The 7,297-nt window shown below is 41.2% G+C and overlaps 1 pseudogene across 1 annotated transcript; it reads left to right on the forward strand.

The window, feature by feature from the left end:
• Positions 1–174: 174 nt before the first annotated feature.
• Positions 175–3,006, forward strand: LOC111727705 (annotated as a pseudogene). The gene is made up of 2 exons (XR_002775189.1): positions 175–205; positions 2,584–3,006. The product of XR_002775189.1 is annotated as a 40S ribosomal protein S25 pseudogene (transcript).
• Positions 3,007–7,297: the final 4,291 nt, after the last annotated feature.

Raw genomic sequence — 7,297 nt, forward strand, 5'->3', positions numbered from 1 at the left:
AGTATGGAGCTTTAGGTCAGAGATGGCCCTCCGTTCATAGTATGGAGCTTTAGGTCAGAGATGGCCCTCCGTTCACAGGATGGAGCTTTAGGTCAGAGATGGCCCTCGGTTCATAGTATGGAGCTTTAGGTCAGAGACGGTCCTCTATTCACAGTATGGAGCTTTAGGTCAGAGATGGCCCTCTATTCGCAGTATGGAGCTTTAGGTCAGAGATGGCCTTCCGTTCATTGTAAGGAGCTTTAGGTCAGAGACGGCCCTCCATTCATAGTATGGAAACTAGTACCAAGGCAGAACTTGCCATCTGTGTAATTTATAAAAGAATTTTTGAGGGGGAGGAGGAGTTGTCTAAAATTCCAAATCTCCCTTACAGAAGTTTCTAATATTTATGTGGTCTACAGTGCCCCCAAATAGAAGGTTGGAGAGAATGGAAGAAGATTAGGGGAAAATAAAGAGAGATGATGCAGAGGGAAATGGAGAAAAGTCTGTCCTGTCCCCACATCCCCATCCGTCAGCTAGTTCTAAGAATCTCACATGACTCGTACACCTTCAGCTGTCTCCCACCCCACACCTCCGTGGCCATTCTCCTGGTCATTTCGTATCACCCATTCATACACTGTGATTCATTGCCATCCACCACTCACTGCAACTATTCTGGAATGACTCTTTTCCCTACAAGTCTCTTTCCCATAAACTCAAACATTTTCATCCTGTTTCCCAAAACATGTTAGTCTATATTTTCCCAAATTTGATTCAGTTGTTATATTGCCCTTGAATTTCCTCCCCCACACTAAGTATTGCAAACCCTTATAATACTAAAGTATTACAAGACTTGCTGGTAATGTCTGTGATAAGCCATGTGCTAATTGCATTAGACAGGAAGCCTTAAATTTCAAGGGACAGAAATCTACCTCCAATTCAGTTAAGCCTAAAAGAAAGCTTTTTTGCACACACAAAACACCAGGGCAAAGGCAAAGCTAGGGACAAATGGAACAGAGGTCTTCACATAGCCACACGCTGCCCCCACCTCAGCTTTCCTTCTCCGATGGGTAACTCCATTCTCTCCAGCTGCCAAAGGGGTTTGCCACAAGGGGAATATGAAGACATCAGCCCAGGTGTTGCATGCTCACAGGTTTGGCAACAGAGAGAAAAAAGATCTTCAACCTCCAAACAGTGTGAAAAATTCTGACAATTAGTTTCTACTGACCTAACAGGGTTGCACGCCTGTCCTGGTCATGGGGGGATAGGAAAGACTGAAGGAGGGTAGCTAAAAACTTATAGATGGAGCACAGGAGAGTGTTATTGTCTTCTGCTAGTCTCAAACTCAGCTGAGCTCAAGCCATCAACCCACCTTGGTCTCCCACAGCACTGGGACAATAGGCGTGAGCCACCACGCCCGGCCAGGAGAGTGTTATTGTTAGAGAGGGAAGAAGGAGTAAGGTGCAGGTAAAAATGATGAAGATACCCTTAACTAAGGTCACCAGATTTTAACATTGGTAAAGCTGGACACCATTTGAGGGGGGGCTGGGCCTGGGGGGGGGCGGGGCCTGACAACAATGCAAACTTTGATAAGCAGTTCTAGATAATCAGTTCTCAACAATTAGTTGTTATTATTAAAGTTTAACATTATAAAATTAACAAAAATAATATAAAATGCATATCCTGGCGAAACAGCCACATGGCAGCTGAAAACCGTATATTCCCTTCCTGTTCTCCCGTGTTCCCTAGCTTGTTGTGCATTCTTTCCAAAAATTGGGCTTTTTTAAAATGCCACAGGACGCAGGACAAATTGTTAAAAATCGGGACTGTCCCGCCAAGCACGAGAAGTCTGGTCACCTTGGGGGGGGGGCACTACTTGTTTGTTCCAGACAGTTTGGGTCCTACTGAGCTAATTGTCCTTGCCTAGAAGGAAGTGAGGGAGCCAATCTCCTTCTGATACCTTGCCCAGGAGGGGAGTAGGAAGTTTACATTAGCCTTTTCATTTCCAAATGAAGTTACATTAACTTCCTCATTCCCAAATGGAGTTACATTAACCTCTTCATTCCCAAATGGAGTTACATTAACCTTTTCAGCAGCCAAAAACCATATATTCCCATCCCATTCTCCTGCTGTTCCCTAGCTTGTTATGCATTCTTTCCAAAAATCAGGACTTTTAAAAAATGCTGTGGGACATGGGACAAATTGTTAAAAAGCGGGACATCTGGTCACCTTACCCTTAACTAACTATTCAGATCTACAATTACATATGATCTGTAACAGTGAACTAAATACCTATGGAATTAGGGAAGATATTTGCAAAACATGTATCTGCTAAGTATCTCGTACCCAGAATATACAAAGAACTTCTACAACTGAAAAATAAGAAGACAAACAATTCAATTAAAAATGGGCAAAAGAGGCCAGGCATGGTGGCTCTCACCTGTAATCCTAGCACTCTGGGAGTCTGAGGTTGGGGGATTGCTTGAGGTCAGGAGTTCGAAAACAACCTGAGCAAGAATGACACTGTGTCTCTACTAAAAATAGAAAAAATAGGTCTGACATCTTAGCTGGGCTGCGGTAGTGGCAGCTCCTCTCTGAGCTTTGCAGTCCCTCCTGAAGACGACAACAAGAAGAAAGGTGCCAGAAACTCAGCTGAGAAAACCAAAGACCCAGTGAACAAATCTGGGGCAAGGCCAAAAAGAAGAAGTGGTCCAAAGGCAAAGTTCGGGACAAGCTCAACAACCTAGTCTCGTTTGACAAAGCTACATATGACAAACTCTGGAAGGAAGTTCCCAGCTATAAGCTTATCACCCCAGCTGTGGTCTCTGAGAGACTGAAGATTCGAGGTTCCCTGGCCAGGGCAGCCCTTCAGGAGCTCCTTAGTAAAGGACTTATCAAACTGGCTTCAAAGCACAGAGTTCAGGAAATTTACACCAGAAATACCAAGGGTGGAGATGCCCCAGCTGCTGGTGAAGATGCATGAACAGGGTCCAATCAACCATGTATTTTGAAAAATAAAACTTTATTGAACAACAACAAAAGAAAAAAAGAATGAAAAATTAGCCTGATGTTGTGGCAGGCACCTGTAGACCCAGCTACTCAGGAGGCTGAGGCAAGAAGATCACTCGAACCTTGAGTTTGAGGTTGCTGTGAGGTATGATGACCCTGGGGCACTCTACCCAGAACCACAGACTATGGAAAACAAAACAAAACAAAGTGGGCAAAAGACTTGAGTAGACGTTTCTCCAAAGAAGATTCGCAAACGTCCAGGAAGCACATGAAAAGATGCTCAGCATCATTCGTCACTAGAGAAATGAAATCAAACCACAGGGAGATACTATTTCATACCTTCAATGACTATGCTTAACAAAAACAAACAGGAAATAAGTGTTGATGTGAATGTGGGGAAATTTTAGAATCCTCATCAGTGGGCGTATAAAACGGTGCAGCTACTGTGCTAAAGCCGTTTGGCAGTTTTGCAAAAAGTTAAGCAGAGAGTTTCCATATGATCCACCAATCCCACTCTTAGGTATACACCTAAGATAAATGAATCCATATGTCCACACAAAACATTGTGTGCAAATACTCATAGCAGCTTTATTCTCAGTAGTCAAAATACAGAAATAAGCCATGAACGGATGAATGGCCAAATGCAATGTATCATTATGAGGAAATATCATTCATCCATAAAAAGGGATGGAGTAAGACCTGCGCCCAGCTCCAACATGGATAAACCCATGCTCAGTGAAAGGTGCCGGACACACAAGAGACCACAAGTTGTGTAAGTCCATTACGTGAAATGCCCAGATAGGCAAATCCATTAGATGAGCCGTTTCCAGGGGCTGGGGAAAGGAGGAAATGGAATGATTGCTGGTGGGTACGGGGTTTCTTCTGCACAAGAGAACAGTGTTCCGGAATCAGGGCACAGTGATGATTGTACAATTTTGTGAATATGCTAAAAATGACCAATGTATGCACTGTAAAATGGCTATTTGGATGGTCTATGAATTATATATCAATAAAAATAAATTAAACAACTTTTGGCCCATTATAACTATCATGTAGTTGGGGGTTTTTTTTTAGCATGATATTTTTGTATCTGTCCCAGTTTCAAGTCTCAGTACCAAATGATTTTGTGAAATGTATACACATTAATTGTCTCTCTTCCTACAAAGAATCAGAAAGAGCTTCTAAGAATTATATTCTTTTAAAAATATATATCCCTTCATGGGTTTCATTTAATTCATTCTGGAAGACATTCCTGTCAACACTTCTCTTGCCAGACCCCTTAATCATTTGCAGCCATGAACTCTAAGGTTACTTTTTGAGGCTAACATAATGACATTATTCCTCCAAAAGGGCTTCTGTCATAATCTTGTTGAAATATTTGCCAAGAAAGAGAGGCCCAAATATTTTGGGTCACCTAGGATGCTACTGGTGAAGAAGAAATTAGAAATCAGAAACCCTAGAAATGAGGTACAATAGTAAGTATATTTTTTAGTACCTGGAATCATGAGATAATCAAATAAATATGTAAGGGAGGGAGAAAAAAAGAATGAGAAAGAGAGATGGGGAGAAGGAAAGGGAAGGAAGAGAAGAGAATTCTTTCATTTATCTTGATATAAATTTCTTTTTTTTCTTTTTTTGCAGTTTTTGGCTGGGGCTGGATTTGAACCTGCCACCTCAGGCATATGGGGCTGGCACCCTACTCCTTTGAGCCACAGGCACCGCCCCTTGTTGTAAATTTCTTTGGGCCAGAAAACTATCCATTTTGACTAGCAGCTGTGCATGCAGGAATCAAGATCAACTATATGTTTTTTTAAAAATTTAAAATACAATTTTCTCATTCATTTAGATGTAATTTAAAAATCAACAAAAATACTAAATCATCAAAATTGCCATTTGCCTAGCTCTCACGGTGGATGAAAGAAACGTCAGGCATTATTTACAGACTTTTCCGTGTCCACTGTCAAAGCAAATGGTGGCTGGAAATAGCCCTGGTCTTAGGTGGTTTCACAAACTAAGGTTGAAGTCCAAGTCCATCACGACCTAACTACATGATCTTTGATCCACTGAATCTCTGAGTCTCAGTTTTCTCATCTACGAAGAATGTTTTTGCACAGCCCTTGCACAAATAGCTTTTAACACTTAGGTATCTTGTTTAAGATGTCCCCTGCTCAGGGATGCCTTTGTTGGCCACTCCATCTAAAATAGCTGCTGAGGTCATCCGCCTCACAGCCACCTATTTATATTATCCGAATAGCACTTAGAACTCTTTAATTAATTTTTCCTTGTGTAATTGCTCATTATCTACTCATTGTTTGTCTGACAGCCCTGGTGGAATACAAGCTTCAGGAGGGTAAAAAAAAATGGCCTGCCTGTTTGTTAGTGCCTTGCCAGTGCCTGCACTTAACAAGCAGTTGATGAATGAGGAAGTGAATGAACAGCAGCCCTGCCGGCTTTCAGAGGTTCTTGTTAAGGACCAGAAGAAGGAAATGAATGTGACCATGGCTTTTGAGTGATGAAGTACTCTGAAAATGAAAGATTTTATTACTCCAGTATTAGTTTTCCTTGAAGGCTAACCACATGTTTCTACCTATAACTTGATGAATTATTTTCATAGCTAATAAATTCTACGCATGGAAAGTAAGATGGCTCTCCAGTCTTCTGAGGCAATTTCACTTAGAATAAATAAAACAAAACATGATGAAATTTACGAGTCCAATCAATACAGGGTTTGTGCCGATCTGAATTTATGGTTTCTGAGCAAGAGTTAGTTCAAATATCTTTCCATCAGGTCTTTGGAACGTCAGGAATTGAGTGTGTTCCCACAGCATTCCAGAAGAGGTCACAAAGAAAAGAGAAGGCCCAGGATAGCGTGCCTGTGGGTGCGCATGTGGGTCCCACATTCTCCATCTTGCCTTCTCTCATGGCCTGACCGTCTTACTCAACTGGACGAGTGGTGACGAAGTAGGTGGTAAGTCACAGACCTAACTTGATGAGGCAACTCTGGCCTCTGTGGTCTTCTTCAAAGTTGACTATACAAAGTCCTGCCTCTTTCTTAAGGCTTCATGATTTATAGAAGGCGGTGGAATAAACATCAGGCTGGAGTCTTGCTCAACACACTGTCATTCCTCAGTATGAATTCCTAAGCCGTTGAATCACTCGCCTTTCCGACTGGGGGTTGATGACTTAGAACGCTTTGAGATGTCAGTGTGGAATCTTCCAAATCCACATAACTTCCTGAATATTATGAAAACACAGTGGTTAAAGTTATGAGCTTTGGAGTCAGCTAGACTCAGGTCTGAAACTCAGCTCCATTACCTATGAGCTCAGTAACTTTGGCCAATCTCCGACCCTCTGAGTCTATTCAACTTTAAATGGAGGAATAATACTGATTAACTTAGAGAACTACTGTTAGGATCAATTGAGAAAATACATAAAAAGCCCTTCACACAGTATGTGGAACACTAGGTGTAACAATTATTAGGTTTGGGGCTTTTTCTGTTTTTGAGACTCTGGTGCTATGGTGTTGAGTACTATGGCAGTCACAGCTCACAGCAACCTCAATCTCTTAGGCTCAAGTGATCCTCTTGCCTCAGCCTCCTGAGAAGCTGGGACTATAGGCACCTGCCACAGTGCCCAGCTAATTTTTCTGTTATTAGTAGAGAAGGGGTATCGCTCTTGCTTAGGTTGGTCTCAAGCTCCCGAGCAATCCCCCCACTTCAGCCTCACAGAGTGCTAGGATTACAGGTGTGAGCCACTGCATCCAACCTTAACAATTACTATTAATTATTTTATCATGAGTCAGTACATATAGGACTATATATAATGCTAAAATTATAAATTGAGAGAAAAAAATAAATGTTTCTAAACTATAATTTCAAGTATTCAGAATCCATGCAAGAATGAGAGCTGTTATTCGACTGAAAGTTAGTTCTGAAAAATCTTTTTTTATTGATAAATAGTTTTCTCAGGGGGGACACTGGGAGGAGTGAGGGTTTTAGGGGGATCCAACCTAATGTGCATAATGCAATGATACATTTCTATACTATTAAGAACAGAGTATGAATGTTTTTGCCACAACAAATAAGTAAGCAAGGAGACAGTTATGTTACTCAGTTAGATGTAAGCATTCCACATTGTATATCAAATCAGCACATTGTACCCCATAAGTGCATTAATGTATAGTTATGGTTTACTAAGAATTAAAAAAATAAATGCTTCTCTCAAGTATATGGGTTTAATGCCTTAATGAGTAAATAGTAATTAGATATACAGTTTTAAATTCTATCACATGCATAATACTTACATATATTTT

The sequence above is a fragment of the Otolemur garnettii genome, unplaced genomic scaffold, assembly GCF_000181295.1.
Source record: "Otolemur garnettii isolate 467f Iridium unplaced genomic scaffold, OtoGar3 scaffold00119, whole genome shotgun sequence".
Classification (NCBI taxonomy): domain Eukaryota; kingdom Metazoa; phylum Chordata; class Mammalia; order Primates; family Galagidae; genus Otolemur; species Otolemur garnettii.